Source organism: Magallana gigas, chromosome 1 (genome assembly GCF_963853765.1).
Source record: "Magallana gigas chromosome 1, xbMagGiga1.1, whole genome shotgun sequence".
In the NCBI taxonomy this organism is placed as follows: Eukaryota; Metazoa; Mollusca; class Bivalvia; order Ostreida; family Ostreidae; genus Magallana; species Magallana gigas.
In genome coordinates, this window is record NC_088853.1 from 2,136,724 (window position 1) to 2,161,886 (window position 25,163).

The following is a 25,163-nucleotide window of genomic DNA, read 5'->3' on the forward strand; positions in this document are numbered from 1 at the left end:
GTACACGAGTCTGGTGAACAAAGAGAATTTCACACCTCTGGATTGGTAAATTGATTTGTGTATAATTAGCTACTCAATTGTTAAAAGATAAAACAGAAAAATAAATTAAACTGTGTAAAATCAAGCATTCGTCAGCTAAAACATGTGTATAGTCCGTCAATCAGTGATTAAAGAATCTATTAAATAGTAAAACTAATGTTCGAAGTAAATGCCTTTATTGTTACTTATCTAATCACTTAATTAATGACCAAATTTACAATTCAGCAATTGAAACCTTTTTTATGTGATCAAGTAATTATTTCGGAAGTAATTACGTTGGTCTTTATAATTTCTTATTTAATAAAGTGCAACTTTCTTTCGAGCGCAATGGTCAGAAATTAAACGCTTTTTAACTCTGTATAGCTTTTAAAAATTGTAATACTGACAGCGAATCATTATGAAATCTAAATAAACTGGAACATTTTGACAAAGGATGTAAATAAATGTAAAATTAAATTCCATTACCGTATTTTTAAAAGAATACGAGACAGACTTAATCATGCAGCCATCTTGGACTTTCGCCTAACTGACCTGTTGATATAGAAAAGTTTGAATTGATAAGTTTTCACCTTATGTGTTTTATACTGCTTTTACAAAATAAAATTTATTCACTGTTGAATTCTTATTTTCCACGGACGTACTGAGGTTAGACGTAATTCAAATGGAAACCCCACAAAAAAGAACAACTTTACCTTTGGACACTAAATACGAACTAGTTATATCTATTGGATGAAAGCAAAGCTTAAATCTGAAATAGCAAAGGATTTTAGGATTAACCCAAGTACGCTGACAATTATTTACAAGCAGCAGTAAGTAGTGATTGAAGCATTTGAGTCCGGTGATTATTCCCCAAAACGTAAAAGAATGCGATCACGGAATTACAATGAGGTGGAAGATTGTCTTTTACTTTCTCAATTAAACTTTCAAAAACTATTATTCCATGTTTAATACATGTATCCATTATATAAACGACGATAAAATAAGATCGGGATTGAACATTTTAGAAATAGCAGCTTCATGTCAGTCGTTTTCGCTTATATTGAATAACGGATATATTGAAACAATTTGAATGGTCGCCTGAATTTCAATATATCCGGAGTAGGCTGTATATATTTGTATAAGTATTGTGTTAATGCTTTGTTTTGATGTAATCATTTGATATCAAAAAGTGATCTAAACATCCAGAGGTACGTGTTTTTTTAGTTGAAATGCAATGTCATTGTGGTAAGTCAAAAAGTTTATCACATATTTGTACTGTCATTGTAGTTAGTCAAAAAGTTTATCACGTATTTGCACTGTCATTGCGGTGAGTAAAAAGGTTTATCACATATTTGCACTGTCATTGCGGTGAGTAAAAAGGTTTATCACATATTTGCAATGTCATTGTGGTAAGTCAGCTAGTTTATCACATATTTGCACTGTCATTGTGGTAAGTCAAAAAGTTTAACACGTATTTGCACTGTCATTGCGGTGAGTAAAAAGGTTTATCACATATTTGCAATGTCATTGTGGTAAGTCAGCTAGTTTATCACATATTTGTACTGTCATTGTAGTTAGTCAAAAAGTTTATCACGTATTTGCACTGTCATTGCGGTGAGTAAAAAGGTTTATCACATATTTGCACTGTCATTGCGGTGAGTAAAAAGGTTTATCACATATTTGCACTGTCATTGCGGTGAGTAAAAAGGTTTATCACATATTTGCCCTGTAATTGTGGTAAGTCAAATAGTTAATCACATAATTGCAATGTCATTCTGGTTAGTCAAAACATTTATCACATACTTGCAATGTCATTGTGGTAAGTCAAATAGTTTATCACATATTTGCAATGTCATTGTGGTAAGTCAAATAGTTTATCACATTTTTGCAATGTCATTGTGGTAAGTCAAATAGTTTATCACGTATTTGCCCTGTAATTGTGGTAAGTCAAATAGTTTATCACATACTTGCAATGTCATTGTGGTAAGTCAAAAAGTTACCACGTATTTTCAAACTTTGTTGAAACAATGTACAATGCCATCTTAATTTCGACCTGAATCTAATTCCAAGGGAAACTTATCAAATATATTGCACGAAACTATTCACCAATCATTGATTAAATTCAAATTAGTCGACTACTTGAAATAAACCACAGTTTTTTATGGTAAAATAAGTGTATATAATGTTATAATATATGTATAAACATAAAAGCCTTATATAATTAGCAGTCATTAGACAAAACTTTAGCCTTATATTGGTGAAAATCTGTATTTGGTGGAATACAATGAAAATTGTTTAGTGTATTAATAAACAGTGCTTCATTTTCTCAGCACATTTGCCATTGGTTTTGAAGCAATAATTCTATTAGTGTTTAATACCTTATCTAATTTAAATATATAAGTTCTTGACAGGAGATATGACCCAAACATGAAAAGAACGATCGTAAACTATTTCGTTTTATTATGATTCGAACTGAAAAAAAGATATAAAGTTTTCGCATTACATAAACGTGACTCAATGTTGACATGTATAACATGGTGACTGACTCGATACGTGACTCAATGTTGACATGTATAACATGGTGACTGACTCGATACGTGACTCAATGTTGACATGTATAACATGGTGACTGACTCGATACGTGACTCAATGTTGACATGTATAACATGGTGACTGACTCGATACGTGACTCAATGTTTACATGTATAACATGGTGACTGACTGGATACGTGACTCAGTGTTTACATGTATAACATGGTGACTGACTGGATACGTGACTCAATGTTGACATGTATAACATGGTGACTGACTGGATACGTGACTCAATGTTGACATGTATAGCATGGTGACTGACTGGATACGTGACTCAATGTTGACATGTATAGCATGGTGACTGACTGGATACGTGACTCAATGTTGACATGTATAACATGGTGACTGACTCGATACGTGACTCAATGTTGACATGTATAACATGGTGACTGACTCGATACGTGACTCAATGTTGACATGTATAACATGGTGACTGACTCGATACGTGACTCAATGTTTACATGTATAACATGGTGACTGACTCGATACGTGACTCAATATTTACATGTATAACATGGTGACTGACTCGATACGTGACTCAATGTTTACAAGTATAACATGGTGACTGACTCGATACGTGACTCAAAAAGAGAAACTACAATCTATTGAGCTTAATTCTTTAACATATTGGTGAAAATCCTCGTGTTTGACAGAACGCAATGAAATTGTTTGGTGTACTTAAAACAGGGCTTCCTTTTCTCAGCACAGTTGCTTTTGATTGTTGTCTCTGATAAACTGTTTTGGAAAAAAAATAAAGAAAATACAATGCTTTTTACGTATTTCTTAAACATTGTTTTGAATATTTGTTAGAATGATGTTTACATAATCGGTCATATTCAACTACACTCTCAACCTTAGTAAGTCTTTCGCTGCGAAGAGAAAACTTGTGTTGAACAAGTTTTTTTTTTCTTTAGAAACATGTAAATGGAATAATATTTTAATGATTTGCTAAGAATTTCAAAAACAAAAAGTGTCATTATCTACATACTTCCTCTAAGCCGTTAAGTATAGAAAAAAGATAAAATAACCAATGACGTTATTGTTCAAATAAAATCATTCACTATCTCAGAATTCTTAATCCTAATTATGATGTGAGAGTAACGGTAGAATTGACAATCCCCTATGTGTGTGGTACCAAGGGTTTAGGACATGATGTGTTTGTTTTAGTTGTAGATGTCTCTTAATTTTATTACATAACGGGAGAATTAACAATCACCTCTGTCCGGGGTACCAAGGGTTTAGGACATGGTGTGTTTGTTTAGTTGTCGATGTATCTTATTTTATACTACATAACGGGAGAATTGACAATCATCTCTGTGTGAAGTACCAAGGGTTTAGGACATGGTGTTTTTGTTTAGTTGTAGATGTAGCTTATGTTTTACTACATAACGGGAGAATTGACAATCATCTCTGTATTTGGTACCAATGGTTTAGGACAAGATGCGTTTGTTTAGTTGTTGATGTATATTAATTTATACTACATAACGGGAGAATTGACAATCACCGCTGTCTGTGGTACCAAGGGTTTACGACATGATGTGTTTGTTTAGTTGTAGATGTATCTTACATATTAAATACATTGTACACTACACAACAAATTAAAGCCATTGTCATCGATGTCACGGACGTTAACTGTGTTGGATTTGATTTTGTTGGCGACATTCAACGCTTGATCTTTATTCACGATAAGTCTGATGATCCATTTTTCTGATTGAAAAAAAATCTGTGTATGGGATAATTGTTGTCATATTACATATCAGCATCAATCTTTCAATGCCCATGGTACGTGCATTGTTGAAATACCTTTAAATCATCATTCATTATATACTCTTTTAAAGGGTTTAAATCTCTAAAGAACAATGACAGTTCGCTCTTAATAAAATGGCTTGCAAGATTTGTATGAAACATATAGAAGAAAATTATGTTCTCGGCTCCACTTAGTAACAACACGTGATGTGTCATACTTTTAAGACAGTTATATATTTCAGTACTTGATATCAAGCGATGAAAATGATTTTAGGAATGCTATAAGAAAGGTAAGCTGTGTACAATTTCTCATCTTAATATAAATTGGTCTATGATATTTCCGGTAGTAGTCTAAGTATTCACAGAATGTTTTGACTTTCTAAATTGTAACTGTTTACAACAGTACGTTCAGTGGTGTAGTGTTTCACTGTATGTAAAGTTGAACGACATGTTTTTCAGTCGCATTATATTATTTTAATACAACTCTTTCTTTGTATACGTGTTAATGCTCTTTGAAGATCCCTACTCAGTAGTCAGTATTATGGAGAAGAAGAAGATTACATTTAATGATTACGTTAAACTAGACAAGGAGTTTACGAATGGCTTTCCCCAAATTTATTTTAAAATTACAGATTCAAAATATTATATACTTTGTAAAAATACAGTACTTTTTTAATTATTTTACATCAAACTGATCATGTTGATTGCTTCTAGCTATCAATATATCATTATTGCCGATCATTCCTTTAAAAGGAATACTTGTTTTTTTAAATTCCCGATAAGTCTATGGACTCATCTCAATGCAGAACATCTGCTGATAAATAGATATGTGTGTATGTTGGGGATAATTGTTGTCATATTACAAATCAGCATCAATCTATCAATACCCATGGTACGTACATTGTTGAATTACCTTTAAATCATCATTCATTATATACTCTTTTAAAGGGTTTAAATCTTATACAAAACAATAACCGTTCGTAAACATGTCCCCTACGTTTCGGCGTTGTTTTTTGTTTGCGATATTCAACGCTTAATTTTTTTTGAATTCCCGATAAGTCTAAGGACCCATCTCAATGCAGAACATCTGCTGATAAATAGATATCTGTGTGTGGGGGATAATTGTTGTCATATTACATATCAGCATCAATCTATCAATGGCCGTGGTACGTGTGTTGTTGAATTACCTTTAAATCACCAGTCATTATATACTCTTTTAGACTCTTTAAATCCCTACAGAACAATGAAGGTTCGCTCTGAATAAAACGGCTCGCAATATATGTATGAGGCATATTGAAGACAATAACATTATGTTCTTGGCTTTGTTAAGTAACAACACCTTATATAGTCATACCTTTTAAGACAGTTATATATATTTTAGTACCTGATATCAAGCGATAGGAATTATTTTAAGAACGCTGTTCTAAAGGTAAGACATGTACGGTTTTTCTTATTTTGTAAAAAAAAAAAATCTATAATACTACAGATAATAATCTAGGCAATCAGTGAGAGTGTATATTTCCTACTCAGTTGAAACAGTCTACAACAATTCAGATTGTACTGTAGAGTAGTGATTCCCTATATGTAAACATGTCCCCTATGTTTACAGCAATTCAGTACGTACTGTAGAGTAGTGATTCCCTATATGTAAACATGTTCCCTATGTCTACAACAATTCAGTACGTACTGTAGAGTAGTGATTCCCTATATGTAAACATGTTCCCTATGTCTACAACAATTCAGTACTTAATGTAGAGTAGTGATTCCCTATTTGTTAACATGTCCCCTATGTTTACAGCAATTCAGAACGTACTGTAGAGTAGTGATTCCATATATGTAAACATGTCCCCTATGTTTACAGCAATTCAGTACGTACTGTAGAGTAGTGATTCCCTATATGTAAACATGTTCCCTATGTCTACAACAATTCAGTACTTACTGAAGAGTAGTGATTCCCTATATGTGAACAGTTCCCTATGTCTACAACACTTTAATTCGTAGTGTGGAGTAGTGATTCCCTATATGTAAACATGTTCCCTTTGCCTACAACAATTCAGTACGTACTGTAGAGTAGTGATTCCCTACATGTAAACATGTCTCCTGTGTTACAACAATTCAGCACTTAATGTAGAGTAGTGATTCCCTATATGTAAACATGTTCCCTAAGTCTACAACAATTCAATACGTACTGTAGAGTAGTGATTCCCTATATGTAAACATGTTCCCGATGTCAACAACAATTCATTACGTACTGTAAAGTAGTGATTCCCTATATGTAAACATGTTCCCTTTGTCTACAACAATTGAGTTCGTAGTGTAGAGTAGTGAAACCCTATATGTAAACATGTTCCCTATGTCTACAACAATTCAGTCCGTACTGTAGAGTAGTGATTCCCTATATTTAAACATGTTCCCTATGTCTACAATAATTCAGTACGTACTGTAGAGTAGTGTTTCCCTATATGTAAACATGTTCCCTATGCTACACCAATTCAGTACTTACTGCAGAGTAGTGATTCCCTATATGTAAACATGTTCCCTATGTCTACAACAATTCAGTACGTACTGTAGAGTAGTGTTTCCCTATATGTAGACATGTTCCCTAAGTCTACAACAATTCAGTTCATACTGTAGAGTAGTGTTTCCCGATATGTAAACATGTTCCCTACGCTACACCAATTCAGTACTTACTGTAGAGTAGTGATTCCCTATATGTAAACATGTTCCCTATGTCTACAACAATTCAGTACGTACTGTAGAGTAGTGTTTCCCTATAAGTAGACATGTTCCCTAATTCTACAACAATTCAGTTCATACTGTAGAGTAGTGTTTCCCTATATGTAAACATGTTCCTTATGTCTACAACAATTCAGTCCGTACTGTAGAGTAGTGATTCCCTATATGTAAACATGTTCCCTAAGTCTACAATAATTCAGTACGCACTGTAGAGTAGTGAATCCCTATATGTAATCGTGTTCCCTATGTCTACAACACTTCAGTAAGCACTGTAGAGTAGTGATTCTCTATATGTAAACATGTTCCCTAAGTCTACAATAATTCAGTACGTACTGTAGAGAAGTGTTTCCCTATATGTAAACATGTCCCCTATGTCTACAACAATTCAGTACATACTGTAGAGTAGTGATTCTTTCTATGTAAACATGTTCCCTATGTCTACAACAATTCAATACTTACTGTAGGGTAGTGAATCCCTATATGTAATCATGTTCCCTATGTCTACAACACTTCAGTACGCACTGTAGAGTAGTGATTCCCTGCATGTAAACATGTTCCCTATGTCTACAACAATTCAGTACGCACTGTAGAGTAGTGTTTCCCTACATGTAAACATGTTCCCTATGTTTACAGCAATTCAGTACGTACTGTAGAGTAGTGATTCCCTATATGTAAACATGTTCCCTATGTCTACAACAATTCAGTACGCACTGTAGAGTAGTGTTTCCCTATATGTAAACATGTTCCATATGTCTACAACAATTCAGTCCGTACTGTAGAGTAGTGATTCCCTATATGTAAACATGTTCCCTGTGTTACAACAATTCAGTACGTACTGTAGAGTAGTGTTTCCCTACATGTAAACATGTTCCCTGTGTCTACAACAATTCAGTACGTACTGTAGAGTCAAAATTTCCCTATATGTAAACATGTTCCCTAAGTCTACAGCAATTCAGTACGTACTGTAGAGCAGTGATTCGCTATATATAAACATGTTCCCTATGTCTACAACAATTCAGTACTTACTGTAGAGTAGTGTTTCCCTACATGTAAACATGTTCCCTGTGTCTATAACAATTCAGTACGTACTGTAGAGTCAACATTCCCTATATGTAAACATGTTCCCTAAGTCTACAGCAATTCAGTACGTACTGTAGAGCAGTGATTCCCTATATGTAGACATGTTCCCTATGTCTACAACAATTCAGTACTTACTGTAGAGTAGTGTTTCCCTACATGTAAACATGTTTCCTGTGTCTACAACAATTCAGTACTTACTGTAGAGTCAACATTCCCTATATGTAAACATGTTCCCTAAGTCTACAACAATTCAGTACGTACTGTAGAGTAGTGATTTCCTGTATGTAAACATGTTCCCTATGTCTACAACAATTCAGTACATACTGTAGAGTTGTGATCCTCTATATGTAGACATGTTCCCTAAGTTTACAACAATTCAGTTCCTACTGTAGAGTAGTGTTTCACTATATGTAAACATGTTCCCTATGTCTACAACAATTCAGTACGTACTGTAGAGTAGTGATTCCCTATATGTAATCATGTTTCCTAAGTCTACAACAATTCAGTCCGGACTGTAGAGTAGTGATTCCCTATAAGTTAACATGTTGCCTATGGAACAATACATCTTACATCCTACATGATTAAATCAGTTTAAAACAAAATTACGACCGTTTCACTTGTGACAAGAATAGTTCTTTGTGTTCTTTAAGATACATTTATACCAAAGATTTAACAGCTTTTTATAGGTTTTTTTTTTTTAAAACTTCTTCTCTACATTTAAATGCACAACAAATAAAAATGTGCCTATTAACTGGTAATGTATTGTCCCTATTGACTGGTAATGTACAGTCCCTATTGGCCGGTAATGTATATTACTATTGGCCGGTAATGTACAGTCCCTATTGACTGGTAATGTACAGCCCCTATTGACTGGTAATGTACAGTCCCTATTGGCCGGTAATGTATATTACTATTGGCCGGTAATGTACAGTCCCTATTGACTGGAAATGTACAGCCCCTATTGGCCGGTAATGTACAGTCCCTATTGACTGGTAATGTACAGTCCCTATTGACTGGTAATGTACAGTCCCTATTGACTGGTAATGTACAGCCCCTATTGACTGGTAATGTACAGTCCCTATTGGCCGGTAATGTATATTACTATTGGCCGGTAATGTATAGTCCCTATTGACTGGTAATGTACAGTCCCTATTGACTGGTAATGTACAGTCCCTATTGACTGGTAATGTACAGTCCCTATTGGCCGGTAATGTATATTACTATTGGCCGGTAATGTATAGTCCCTATTGGCCGGTAATGTATATTACTATTGGCCAGTAATGTATATTACTATTGGCCGGTAATGTATATTACTATTGGCCGGTAATGTATAGTCTCTATTGGCCGGTAATGTATAGTCCCTATTGACTGGTAATGTACAGTCCCTATTGGCCGGTAATGTATATTACTATTGGCCGGTAATGTATATCACTATTGGCCGGTAATGTATATTACTATTGGCCGGAAATGTATATTACTATTGGCCGGTAATGTATAATCCCTATTGACTAGTAATGTACAGTCCCTATTGGCCGGTAATGTATATTACTATTGGCCGGTAATGTATATCACTATTGGCCGGTAATGTATATTACTTTTGGCCGGTAATGTATATTACTATTGGCCGGTAATGTATAGTCCCTATTGACTGGTAATGTACAGTCCCTATTGGCCGGTAATGTATATTACTATTGGCCGGTAATGTATAGTCTCTTTTGGCTGGTTATGTACAGTACCTCTTGAAGGTAATATACAGTCTCTATTGGCCGGTAATGTATATTACTATTGGCCGGTAATGTATAGTCCCTATTGACTGGTAATGTACAGCCCCTTTTGGCCGGTAATGTATATTACTATTGGCCGGTAATGTATTGTCCCTATTGACTGGTAATGTACAGCCCCTATTGGCCGGTAATGTATATTACTATTGGCCGGTGTTGTATAGCAGTTTTTCCCCCATAGTAGTTTTTTGCCCCCGGAAAACCTACTATATAGTAGCCTTTCCCCCCGGGGGAAAAGCTACTATATAGTAGCCTTTCCCCCCGGGGGAAAAGCTACTATATAGTAGCTTTTCCCCCATAGTAGAGTTTCTCCCGCACGTTTTTGGTTCAGATTTTATAAAAAATATTTATGGAAATCCAGTAGGGATTAAAATCAATGTTTCTACACTCCCATGTTGCATACATGTATATCTGCATTCATCTGTACAGGTTAAGTTTCGTTTTGCCGATTTATTATCTTTATAGACGATGCTTAAAGTTGAGCATGTGTGTAATGGAATTACACATAGAACTTAATTTACGTAATTTATTGAAAAAAGTTTTACAAGTTAAACACTTATATTCATAATTCTGTGTTCTGAAATTGTATTAAACGAGAATGTTTTAAGAAATCTTGATAAATCTATCAGACTGTTTGTCTGTTTGTAAAAATTTCATCCAGGCTAAACCTCTGTTTTAGAGAAATTATGTTTCCGATGTTTCAGAGCCCGATTTTTAAAATCCTATTATAATATTTATAGTGCATATTCTTCAGGGTCCAATGTCTCATAAACTACAGATGACCATATCACCATATTTTTTTAAGTTGCAAAGGTTTACCACTTTAAGATGACTCTGAAAATTTCAGCCCTCAGGGTAGGGGCCCTTAATGTTTCAGGGCCCGATGTTTAAAACCCCATTATAATGATTGAATAGTGTTCTATGAGTGGTAACCCGAATCTCAAATTCTAGAGATGACCAATTAACCATATTTTCACAGTGATAGTGGTATACCACTAGTAGATGACACCGAAAATTTAAGCCCCAATGCAGGGTAGGAGCCTTTGTTGTTTTCGAGCCCGATTTTGAAATCCAATTATAAAGAATATGTATTTTTAGGGCCCCATATCTTAAAAACTATAGATGACCACATGAACATATTTTTACGGTCATTTAAAAGTAAAACCATCATTTAAAAATACACAACCACTCATATATTTCTTTATCAAAATGATTGAAAATTACTTTAATTCTGCTGCTTTTTTTTTTAAAATACAAACAAGCTTTTTTAAAAAAGGTACGCGGGTAAAATTCATTATTCTTCAAAACATTTAATCAATTCATAAGATGACTAATGATATAATAGATAATTAGATAAATAAATCAATGAACGTTTATTCATAAAAGGAGAAATCGAAAATCAAAAACAAATAACCAACCTCAGCGCATATACGACTTTTTCACTTGTTAGTTGATTAGAAAAACAAGCTTATATTAAAAAAAAGTCAGCTCATCACAATATATGTGTTGGTTGTTTCTGAGGGTGTTTTTTTTTGTTTTACATTTTTAATTACCCTTATTTAATTGTTCGAAGAAATAATATGGTTCACAAGTAAATCTTTATTGCAAAAATATGAAACAAATAGTATAAATTTTTAGGTAATGGAATCGTACATCTTGATTTATATGGCATCGTTTTCAAAATTGTATATTTATAAATCACGTTGCAAACTTAAAAGTGGAAAAATTAGCAAATAGTGAGTGACAATATAAACATAAAGTTAGTTCAGGCTCCATTTCACTTTTTCCAAAGTAACCAGGAAAGACACCGACATTGTTCTGGTTGTGAAGACATTTCATTGTTTTTTTAAATGTTTAAATCATAATATCTCGCGTTTCGTAGAAATGTGCTTAAAAAATATGAATATGCGTAACTTTAAAACGAAATGGTAAACACTAACTTCACATATGCTTTTAATACATAATTAAAATACCCCTTACCCATGATTTAGAACCCAATCAATCAAAGTAAAACTAAAACATTTCAGTTTCTCATCATATCATTGCATCCTGTCTCCCGTTTGATAATTAGCAGAAGAAATATATAATTGTTTTTAAGATCGTCAATTCTAAAGGTATTAATTTAAAATTGATAACCTTTTGGACGAAGGAAATAATACATTTCCACTTTTTATTCCCTTCCTCTACAAAATTAAGTCAAGATTGGTCAGTTAGTTCCCTGGGAGAAGCTTATACATTGATGGTAATACATTGGAAAATTAATAATATTCTAAACCAGCGTATTTTCACTCAAATGTGTTCTCGCCTGTTCATAACGTCGAAGTCAAAACTGTGGATAAGCATCGATTAGATGAAAAAGATTCGAGGTATTCCGAAATCCGTGTAAAAGGTGTTCCAAAAAGGGGTGAGAACAGGTGAAATAAACGATGATGACACATGCATGTTATGAAGGCGCATGCATTAGTTCATATTTGGGGTTGAAAAACCATGTATTTTATTCTATGTATTAATAAATGCCATAAGTATCCTTTTTTGTGAGAAATCAATATCATATCAGTTATTGCAAATTATTGTCACGAGTGGTCCGCAATAAACATGGCCGGAAAGTAAAAATGGGGGAAAATCCACTATATAGTAGGTTTTCCGTGGGGGTAATCTGGCTATAAAAAGGGGGAAAGCCCACTATATAGTCAGCCTCCGTGGGGGAAAAACTGCTATATAGCCATTTTTCCGGGGGGAAGAACTGCTATATAGCCATTTTTCCGGGGGGAAAGATGGCTAGGGGGAAAAGGCACTATATAACACCGGTAATGTATAGTCTCTATTGGCCGGTAATGTACATCATCTATTCGCCGGTAACGAGCAATCCCTTTTGACTGGTAATCTACAGTCCCTCTTGAAGGTAATATACAGTCCGTATTCCCCGCTATTGATAAAAAAAAATAATAAATTCACGCTGCACTCTTGTATGCAAAGAACAAATTACGGTGCATTGGAGTTATAATTTTTGAATTTCAATTAATGTTATTAAACACAAATCACGTTGAATAATTTATATTGTTGCGACAACTAATAAAATAAAGTCAATGAGGTCTGTTTTTGAACAGGTTTATACCTGAATTGTAATATAATCCTTATCTATTGATTTAAAAGCCAAGCTCTTCGTCACAAAATCGCAAAAACAGCTTGTTACAAAGACAGCTCTTGTTACTATCACACAATCGGTCGTGTCGTTCGGAGGGTGTTTAAACATCTTGTTACAAAGACATTTTTAATTTGTTACCGTCTCACTATCGTCCGTGTCGGTCAGCCATTGTTAATTGTCATTGTCAGGGAGATCGTAGACTTAGATTTGTTTGATTCTACTCATTACAAACATTGATGTTAAAAGTCCTCGGTATTGTGACTCAATAATTAAATGTACTGGTTATAAAGTTTAACCAACATTCACACGTGACGATTCTTATGATAGTATGTGTATTCTAAAGAAGAACAATGGCGGCCTGGGACTCCCGTCGTTGTCCTTACGATAGTATGTGTATTCTAAAGAAGAACTTTGGCGGCTTGGGACTCCCGTCTTTGTTCTCTGTCTACGGTTGGTTAGATGTATGTAAGGGATATCAATTACATTCCTAATAAATACATCGTATTAAAACATTGTTGCGTCGTCAGTTTTTCTACTTATTAGACGACTACAGCCAACATACTGGACTGCTGCAGAATCACACGATCCTCTTCCAATGTTTGTACACACATGACCAATGGGCGGGATCGAACTATGCTTACCACTGAGCAGTAAGTAAATAAGTAAGTAAATATTTTATCATAGTGACATGTGTATGTCATAAGTATAGTACCATACAATGTTATACATTATCGAATTACACCCAGCCCATTGGACCTATATGTGACTTTGAAATCTTATAATATACAAATATAGTATAAACATCTGATTGAGCGCATCAGTTTACTGTGATTTGTACAGATAACTTTGTCTAATTGAATAATTGAGCATGCATTTCATAATGCAATGTGGACAAAAGGACCACTGCAAAAACCAAAAAGTTTTTTGTTTATCTAAGTAATGGTTATATGATAAAAACTGTCCATTCTTTCAGATATTGTACAACCCGGGGCCCATCAGCCTAGCCCTAACCTTGACCCTGATAGTTCAATGGACAGTTCGCAATTGCAGTGAAGGTAAATAATCAGCGTCCATAGCTTCAGAGAAATATAGCGAGGATTACACAGTCAATTAAAATATAAGCAACTAAATAAAAACTAGCCAGCGCGTCCATTTAATAAGAACCCAGTATATAAGGTACACGTGTAATTTTTATACGGATGTTCAATCAAACCTCACATTACAAAATGAAATCAATTTTTCACGAACTGTTGTGTGCGTTTTCCTCCTCCTGTTTAAAAAGCGGGGGTGGGGGTGGGGGGTGTTAAGTAAATGTAGAATACGATGTATATTGGTAAAATACATAGTAAGGGTGTCAATATATGCCGGTAATGTGGTATTATCTTGTGTAACTGTTTAAATTAAAGACATACACATGTCGAAAGTGTGATAATGTATGCCGGTGTTGTTAGCAGTTTTTCCCCCATAGTAGCTTCTCCCCCGGAAAACCTACTATATAGTAGCCTTTCCCCCTGGGGGGAAAAGCTACTATATAGTAGCTTTTCCCCCATAGTAGGGTTTCTCCCTCACGTTTTTGGTTCAGATTTTATAAAAAATATTGATGGAAATCCAGTAAGGATTAAAATTAATGTTTCTACACTCCCAGGTTGCATACATGTACAACTGCATTCATCTATAAAGGCTAAGTTTCGTTTTGCCGATTTATTATTTTTATAGACTATGCTGAAAATTGAACATGTGTGTAATGGAATTACAAATAAAACTTAATTTAGGTAATTAATTGAAAAAAAAAATACTTGGTTTTACAAGTTATACACTTATATGCATAATTCTGTGTTCTGAAATTGTACTAAGCGAGAATGTTTTAAGAATTTTTTGATAAATCTATCAGACTGTCTGTCTGTTTTTGAAAATTTCATCCAGGCTAAACCTCTGTTTTAAAGAGATTTTGTTTCCAATGTTTCAGAGCCCGATTTTTTAAATCCTATTATAATGATTATAGTGTATATTCTTAAGGGTCCAATGTCTCATAAACTAGAGATGACCATATCACCATATTTTCATAGTGGCAGTGGTTTACCACTTGTATCTGACTCTGAAAATTTTAGCCCTCAGGGTAGGGGCCATTGATGTTTCAGGGCCCGATGTTTAAAACCCCATTATAATGATTCAATAATGTTCTGTAAGTGGGGATCCGAATCTCATATTCTAGAGATGACCACTTAACCATATTTTCACAGTGATAGTGTTATACCACTCACAGGCATCGGAACCGGGGAGGGGGCGGGGCTAAGCCCCCCCCCCCACTTTTTTTTGCAAAGTTATACCCAATCACTAGAAACATAGCATGATAGAGGGTTCAGCCCCCCCCCACTTTTTCTCGCAGGAAAGATTATTGTTCCTAAATTTACCTTGAAAGACTGAGAAGTTGGATTCAGAAGTACCCTACCCCCCCCCCCCCCCCCCCGGATTAGGAATTTCATGATTTTGGAAAAAAAAATTGGGTTTTTTTTTTCTTTTGGAATTATAGGTGTACTCACCCCCCCCCCCCCCCCCCCCGTTAGGATTTCCATGATTTTTGGGAATTTTTCTCAATATTTCTTATTTCTGAGGATTAGTCTAGCCCCCCCCCCCCCACTTTCAATTTGCTTCCGACGCCAGTGTGCCACTAGTAGATGACACTGAAAACGTTAGCCCCCATGCAGGGTAGAGGCCTTTGTTGTTTTTGAGCCCGATGTTTGAAATCTAATTATAAAGAAAATGCATTTTTAGGGCTCTATATCTCAAAAACTAAAGATGACCACATGAACATATTTTACGGTCATTTAAAAGTAAAAACATCATTTAAAAATACACAATCGCTCATTATTTCCTTATCAAAATGATTGAAAATTACGATTCTGATTTTCTTTTTTAAGAACTATATATAATATGATTTAAATTTGGCCCCCATAATTCGCAATTTTTTAAAGTGTTTCGGGTACAGTAAAATGTTATGTTATTTTTTAGAAGAGTTGATTTAAAAAATATTTTTTACCTATTCATTTGATTTATTTGCACTCACTTGCAGTATTTGACGTCAGAAGTAACGCTATTACTACAATTCAATCAAAATCGGTCAAAAATTGACATTTTTCTTATCCGTTTACGAATGGGAAATATACAGCGCATGCTTGAACAAAGATATTTTTTTGTTACTTATTAGTCTTGGCTATATATATCTCTGATTAAAATATTTTGTTTGTTCAAGCATGCGCTCTATGTTTTCTGCAAGAAAAACTGCTTGAAAACAAGCTGTTTTATGCTAAGATTGCAAAAATGGCGGGAAAAGGTTGTCTTTACGATGTCATTTTTCTTAAATGTGAGCACTTGAATCAAAATGAACATTATGTATAAACATCACATATATATCTGTACAAAGAAAAAAAAGAATTGAAGTAAAACGACGATGTTCATTTTAGGGGGGCCATCTTAGGCGCCCATATCATATATAGTCCAAAGTTTACGAACAAATTTTTTAAAAAAGGTACGCAGGTAAATTCATTATTCTTCAAAACATTTAATCAATTCATAAGATGACTAATGATATAATAAATAACTAGAAAAATAAATCAATAAACTTTTATTCATAAAAGAAGCAACCGAAAATCAAAAATAACCTAAGCGCATACATGTATACGACTTTTTTAACTTGTTAGTTGATTAGGAGACCAAGCTTATATTAAAAAAAAAAATAAGTCAGCTCATCACAATAGATGTGTTGGTTTTTTGGGGGTTTGGTTTTTTTTTTAAATCACCCTTGTTTCATTGTTCGAAGAAATAATATGGTACACAAGTAAATCTTTATTAAGTGAATCGTATATCTTGATTTATATGGCATCGTTTTCAAAATTGTATATTCATAAATCATGTTGCAAACTTAGAAGGGGAAAATTAGCAAATACTGAGTGTAAATATATACATAAGGTTGGTTCAGGCTCTATTTCACATATTCCAAAGTAACCAGCAAAGATACCGACATTGTTCTGGTAGTGAAGACATTTTCTTTTTTTAAACAAAATGTTTACATCATAAAATCTCGCGTTTCGTAAAAAATGTGCTAAAAAATATGAATATGCGTAACTTTAAAACAAAATTGTAAACACTAACTTTTCACATGCTTTTAATATATAATCAATTAAAATGCCCCTTACCCATGATTTAGAACCCCATCAATCAAAATAAAACTAAAACATTTCAGTTCTCATCATATCATTGCACCCTGTCTCCCGTTTGATATTTAGAAGAAGAAATATATAATTGTTTTTAAGATCGTCAATTCGAACGGTATTAGTTTAAAATTGATAGCCTTTTGGACGAAGGGAGTAATACATTTCCACTTTGTATTCCCTTCCTCTACAAAATTAAGTCAAGATTGTACAGTTAGTTCCCTGGGAGAAGCTTATACAGCGATGGTAATACATTGGAAAATTACAGTTCCAAACCAGCGTATTTTTACTCAAATGTGTTCTCATGTGTTCTTAACGTCGAAGTCGAAACTGTAGAAAAGCATCGATTAGATGAAAAAGATTCGAGTTATTCCGAAATCCTTGTAAAAGGTGTTCCAAAAAGGTGTAAAAACAGGTGAAATAAACAATGATGACACATGCATGTTTTGGAGGCGCGTTCCGTAGTTCATATTTTGGGTTAAAAAACCATGAAATACTATTTTATTCTATGTATTAATAAATGCCATAATTATCCTTTTTTATGAGAAATTAATATCATATCAATTATTGCAAATTATTGCCACGAATGGTCCACCATATACATGACCGGAATGTAAAAAAGGGGGAAAATCCACTATATAGTAGGTTTTCCGTGGGGGTAATCTGTCTATAAAAAAGGGGAAAGCCCACTATATAGTCAGCTTTCCCTGGGGGAAAAACTGCTATATAGCCATTTTTCCGGGGGGAAGAACTGCTATATAGCCATTTTTCCGGGGGGAAAGATGGCTAGGGGGAAAAGGCACTATATAACACCGGTAATGTGGTATTATCTTATGGAAATGTTTCACTTATTATAGGTTAATAACAGAAATGAAGAATCAGTTACAAATATTCCGGAAATATTTTTCTTTTGTTTTTTTTTATAAAGACGAAATGTGATAATAAACTATTAGCAGAATTGTTCTTAGAACAGTTATGAGGTCTCTTTATTACCAATTACTGTTTTTGTTTTGTTCAAATATTTCCGGAAATCCGTTTTTTTCTGTGATGATTGCTTACTTCATATAGCCCCTAATCAATAACAAAAGAAAGCATTTCATTGTCTTTAATTAACATCGCCCAGTCCTAAATGTGTCGGTAGCGGCTAATTTAAAGTGTTAACGGCGACCTGGACTTCCATTTAAACAATTGATCCACATTCTCCACTGATGCACATTCATCTGTTGTTCTGTGTTGCATGTGATCAGAAATTGATTAATGGCCGTGAATTGTGGACTGAAAAACGAAAAGTTCTAAATCAGTGAAAGCCTGTCAAGTATTTCTGGAAAGCCTCAAAGAATAAACAGAGATAAAATATAAAATATAAAAAAATAAAAAATAAAAATATCTGAAAATGAAGAGTTATCTTTGTCGGACTTCTTAGGTTTCTGATAAAAATGCTTACAGAACTTCTTTATACAAATATCAAGGCGTCGATTTTCCATTAGTAGGGACGATAATTTAATTCGGCTTGTTAATTCTCTTAAGGTAGTCCTATAGTTAGCACTAATTGGGCTCAATCATGGAAAACCCAGTTTAGATTATATATATATATATATATATATATATATATATATATATATATATATATATATATATATATATATATATATATATATATATATATATATATATATATTTATACATCCTAACAATACATACAAATAAGAAAAAGTATATGTTTACTTGCTAGTTGTTTGTTATAACCTCTCAGAAATGGGTATCCCCTTAAAAACGTTTGTGAAAAACATGAAATTTGCAAAATGTCTGGATTGTTTTTCTAAAATTAATTCCTTACTGGTTGGTAAATTAAAAACATTCATGTAAAAATCGAGTATTAACATTTGTTTAAACCATGTCACATCAATATTTTGCGCAATTTGTTTTTTTTTTTTTTGGTTTTTTTTTTTTTGTTATAAGTATCTCTGTGTTGTGTGGGCCTATTTGAAGAGATTGATACTCCGAGTTATCTCCCTTCTAACACAGATTGAAGTGTATATAAAGACCTTTTCGTGAATAATTTACAAGAATATACAAAGAAATGATGATCAGATACATCAAGGAACTCTAGGATATATTACTTAGCATTGTTTCTGAAAGTAGAGGGGGCATGTGCAGATCCAAAAAAAATCCCCGGGAGGGGGGGGGGGGGTCCGACGGATATTTGAGTTTGCCGGGGGGGGGGGGAGGTTGAGACATAATTCTGGCAATTTCTTTAGTTAATGTATAGAAATTTGAATTTTGCAAGGGTTGGAGGGGGTTCGTACCCCTGACCCCCTCTAGATTAGCGCATGGGGGAGTGACATACTTGACCATAATTTTAGAAAAATCAACTATCATATCTATTTCCATGGTGGCTTACTATAGAAAGTGAAGGACATGTCTTGGTAGGCGCTGGCACGATAAGGGTCCTCCAAAGCTCAAAGTCAGGAACTGACCTAGATCTTTAAATGATGGCGTGGTTGAAGTACATGGATCATAATTTCAAAAATATCAATAAATATATGCACTTTATTCTACATAAGATGCAATGCAAGAAATAACGTATTGTCAGGGACAAGTACACTTACATCTAGCAGGGTACAGCTGTTTGAACACTTAATTTCCATTTTACTCTTAAAAGAATTCCTCATGTAATACATTTCATGCGCGGGTCTACAGGTGGAGTGGTTGCGTATCTTTCCCCTAAAAAAAACCCTTATCAAATAAGTAAAGCAAAGCCACCCCCCACCCCCCCCACCCCCAAAGCCATTGGATCCCCCATCCGCTAAACAAAATACCCCCTCCCACATTTGTTCGCTTTTTGGACATACGTACAGTTTATTTATCATCATATCTTTCGTAATTAAATAATTTACCTTTGATTTGAGTGACTTTTACCAGGTGTGGTAGTCCACCTTAAGGACTTTGTTTCTTTGTTGTGAACGGCTTTCTCCTCGTCAATAACGAGCGCGGTCTTCGTTACATGTCCCTCCTGAAACAGTTCTTCAAATTCAGCCAACTTTTGGGACTACGCCCCTCGTGCTTGAATTCAAATGCTGGTCCGGTCTCTGCCACATGCGCAGCACTGCTTCCCGTGGTGGGGTTTTTGGAAGTTTCTGAGTAAGCCCCGTTATGTTTTTATGATTAAACAACTCTGTTTTTCTATCGCTTTCTTTAGTAAGGAAGGAAAATAATGAAACTGTCTCATCGTTCGATAGTCCTATATCACCGCATTCCATTCTATCTGCCATTTTACCTCATTTAAAACACATACAACTAACGAGCAAGCTTAGAGTGCCACGCCACCGCATTGTTCTACTATTTATATTACCTGATCACGTGACTCGAAACCTATTCGAGTTCATGTATGCATGAAAACTCATCACGCTCATGATCACAAATACAGTTGAACGAATGGCAGAGCTTTATCGCCGTGTTTTAATGATAAAACATGCGAGGTGAAAGGTTGTGAATAATGCGTGGTGGGTGGATATATGTAGAGGGACTGATTACCATGACAACACATTTAACTGAGAGAGAGAGAGATAGAGAGAGAGAGAGAGAGAGAGGGTTAGTTATGCTGAAGAGGTTGATAATTTGAGTTATCTCCTTTATAACACCAAGTTATGACATATCCTGTAAATAATTTACAACAAATTTTTTTTTTCGAAATATCAAGACCATTAAGAATAATAAGAACCGATTTTGAAAGTTAACAAAAAGCAATCTTACTTGGAAATATAGAAAGTAATCAAATATTAGCAGTAAGTAATACAAACGCATGTTAGAGGGCATTAGATGTAAACTTAAATGATATTTCATCTTTTTTTTATTTACAAGAAACAAATTTCGATGATACTGAAGTCAATACTTATGTGCGTTTGTTCCAATGTACAATGTACAGCAATAAAAAAAATCTTAGAATCGCGAAATTTATTAAAACTTCAGATTACCGCATGCAAACTGCATGCTCTCTATAAACGACTAGTATTTAATTTTTTTTTAAATAGATAATCACTTGGCCGATATTTGTATTCATTGTTCATTGTTCATTGAGAGAGAGAGAGAGAGAGAGAGAGAGAGAGAGAAATACAATGTACATGTATTCATTCGTTGTGTAACATAGATAATATGAAAATTTAAGACACTATGTAAATATCTTACTACTGACCGAGTTTAAGCTACAACTATCGGCACTGTGCTATCGATTAGTGCCAAAAAATGGACAAATTAACGCAGATGTCTTATTGAGAGTTACATGCAATGTGTTGTGTTGAACATATTTTATTGACTAATGCCAAAAGGATTGGACACAAGTTCCAAAAACTTAGAATGTCCTCTCCTTGTACATAATATATTACAGTGCCATACAATGCCAGTTAACATTGATAACAGTTATAGAACATGTAATGAAATACAAATAAATCATTAGTTTTAAATCTAGAATTAGAATTAGGATGGATAAGAAAGTTATGCAAATAATTTAAAAACTTAGATAAATCTACCACACTTTTGTATAAATGTTTGAACTTCTTTAAATATTTTTATGTTTTCATCATAAGATAAAGTGTTGTCACCCCAAAGTAACAAATGTACATCAATTATATTCAAAAAGTTCAGTGATAAAAGATTATACATAAATGATTGTCTTAATGATGAATATTTTTTACAAACGAAGAACAAGTGATGTGCATCTTCTAAACTTCCACATGAACACACTGGGTTGGCTATTATGTTACACCGATAAAGATCACAATTGAGAACACAATTATGCCTTAATTTCGTATGAATGATATTCAAGAATCTTTTACCAAAAAAAAATACTTAGGAGGTTTTGTATAATTGCTCTGTAGTGATTTCTTAAAAATATTAGCGAAGTAGCTTCCTTGGTATCATTATTCAGACTATTCCACTTACGAATAGTGTCAGGAAAAAATGACTTATTATGCAATCTTACATTTTGGAAAAAAAATATGTGAATAATGCTTATATATAATTAATTATTTCAAAGATTATGGTTTATAAAAATCGCATCACAAAATACAACGGTACGTGTGAACTTAGTAAGCGATTATAATGTGGTGTAGACACGTGTTTTCATAAGTGAAACACAATTAAAAGCTGTGTTTGTCACTTTAATTTATGAAATTCCGAAAACATATTTTCTAAACAATTTGTGGAAAGAATGGGCGAGCTTGAACAGATCTGGAAAGTCTAAAACATGCATACATCAGGCACGTAGCGTCGTTTTTGCAAGTGGGGGGCCAGACTCATCAAAAAAATCTTGACAAGCAAAAAAAAAAAAAAAGGAAAATGTTATGTTTCCCAAAATCTTCAAAATCCTAATGGGGGGGGGGGGAGGGGGGGGGAGGGGGGGGGCTGGCTTACTATATGACTTCAATTTCACTACTCATTTCCTTATTTTTAATATCAATTTTTTACATACTCCCAAAAAAGTGGGGGGGGGGGCCAACTCAATGATAATTCCATTTTTTATATGTAAATTTTAAAAAATTTGTTGCTGCGAGAAAAAGTGGGGGGGGGGGGGGGGGGGCAGCCCCCCCCCCCGATGCTACGTGCCTGTACATGAAAGGCGATGTCTTGATTGAATAGAAGTGTAAAGGTTCAGTACGTGGGGTGGCTTTTGTATTTTGTTGGTCTGAGTATTTGATACACTTTATTTGGCGTGTACGATTATATTTCAACACAGATGAACTTTTGAGCAACAAAGACGATAAATCCAGTGTTATTGGGAAATTTATCAACAAACTGTGATTATCTCAAATGTTTTTGGAAAAGAGGGTAGGGAGCGTAGATATAAACAACTTTAAAAGGAACGAGGTAATTAACAGGCTGTAATTTCTCTCTCTCTCTCTCTCTCTCTCTCTCTCTCTCTCTCTCTCTCTCTCTCTCTCTCTTACCCGGGTAATTTACAGTTTATAAAAATTAAGCTTGTTTGTGTAAAATAATGACAGTAGGCCTACTTTAATTAATTAAAACACGCATGATAGAAGCTAAACATTGAGAGAAAGAGAGAGAGAGAGAGAGAGAGAATTTCATCAGTTATAGATGCAGACACATCTCTCGATCCATGCTCGCAGATGGTAAAGGGCATAATATACATGTATATAATGTGTTATGCTTTGCTGAGAAATAATTGATCTAAATACACGTACGGTTTGTCTACAAGTCAGGACTTTTTACATGAATTTCCTTGCTCTAGAGACGTATAAATTTCCTCAACCAGCTTTAAGAGCATACTCCAAATAGTACTCAGCGGAAATTATGTGTTTTATTAGAAAAATAAATTTAAAATGCTCCCCAGTTTCGAACCCCCATACTTCACATTTGTATTAAGAGTCAGGATTGATCTTGTACATGTGTTCTCTCTCTCTCTCTCTCTCTCTCTCTCTCTCTCTCTCTCTCTCAGTGAGAAACACCACGTATTGTATCATTATAATCTGTGTGTACCTTTGTACAATGGTGTTGAGATTGTAATACAATGAATAATAGAAGAACGTACTCCAAACCTTTTATAACCTTGGTTTAAGAGTCGTACTCAGTGGAGCACGTACTCGGAGTACGAGTTTGAGTTTGAGTACGAGTATGTAATATACAATTATTTAATGCTTGAGCAGTCAATAGACCAGAATATTTTTCCCGAGGTGCAGGGAACAGCTCAGTATGATCTATTGCCCGAGGCCAACGGCCGAGGGCAATAGATCATACTGAGCTGTTCCCTGCATCAAGGGAAAAAATTCTGGTCTATTGACTGTTCAAGCATTTAATAATTGTTTTATTACCTAATTCCTTTTTTAGCTTTCCGGGTTTACAATTTCCATATTGCAGATGGTTTTCGTGCCATTATGCAATATTCTAAGATTTTTTTTTTCATCTTTTACATGCACCAAACCTGTTGCATGTGTTACAACATTTCAATTTGATATCAGTTTACACAAAGAAGGAGGAGTCTTCAACCCATTAGATTTTAAATAGTCTTTTACCTTATATGAGGCTTTAAAACTGTTGATTATTTGATACTGCATTTTGATAACATTGAATTTGGTTTCACCAAGTACTAAAACAGCGTCTATGTAAAGGAATATACATTCCCTGAGAAAGGATGTAACACTATAACATACACGCGTTCTGATATACGTTGCCGGTCCAATAGATCGCAGTCTATTGACCGGCGGTCCAATAGATCGCAGTCTATTGACCGGCAGTTCAAAATAGACGCAAATATTTAATTTGTAATAAAACAACAAAATCCCTTTGATTAGGTAATAAAAAGTTTTATAACCTCGGGGCCTGGTTTTCTTATAAAATTATCCCAGTAATTTATACATACTTCGAAAAAAGTGCGTGTCTGTGACCGCTTTTAAAAAAGTGTGGGGGAGGGCAGGCCCCATCCACCACCCCCACCCCCACCCCAATCCGCCCCCGATCCTGAAGCCTGTAAACATTTCTTTGTTTTGAAGTTGCCTAATTATAGAAAGTAAAAGACGTGTCATCATAAGCGCTGACGATTTTTAAACGATGGCGTGGTTTTAGTTTAAAAAAAAAACAACTTATTAAAGCAGTGTAGTAAAGCTACCAAAAATAGACCTCATACCCCCTTTTCTCCGGGCATGGTGATTGCTGCATATTTATGTTTAATGTATGTTGGTTCTTAAATAGATTGTGTCTATAATGCGAATAACATTTCTAGCTGTAATTCATAAAAATCCATTATGTCCTTCGATTCATACTGTATATATTTTGCTTTCATTGATTATTTTATTTTGTGCAAAAGTGCGTGTACCGAATGTCCTTGACATGTTGTTATGTGCTTGT

The 25,163-nt window shown here is 34.4% G+C and overlaps 1 protein-coding gene across 1 annotated transcript in view; it reads left to right on the forward strand.

Moving 5' to 3' along the window:
* The first annotated feature begins 5,254 nt into the window (after nucleotides 1–5,254).
* LOC117687750 (uncharacterized) overlaps nucleotides 5,255–25,163 on the forward strand; it is a 232,769-nt gene continuing 212,860 nt past the window's right edge. The window contains exons 1-3 of the mRNA XM_066076346.1: nucleotides 5,255–5,785; nucleotides 13,674–13,760; nucleotides 14,072–14,153. The gene's annotated coding sequence lies outside the window, so the exon portion shown is untranslated. The remainder of the gene's footprint in view (nucleotides 5,786–13,673; nucleotides 13,761–14,071; nucleotides 14,154–25,163) is intronic.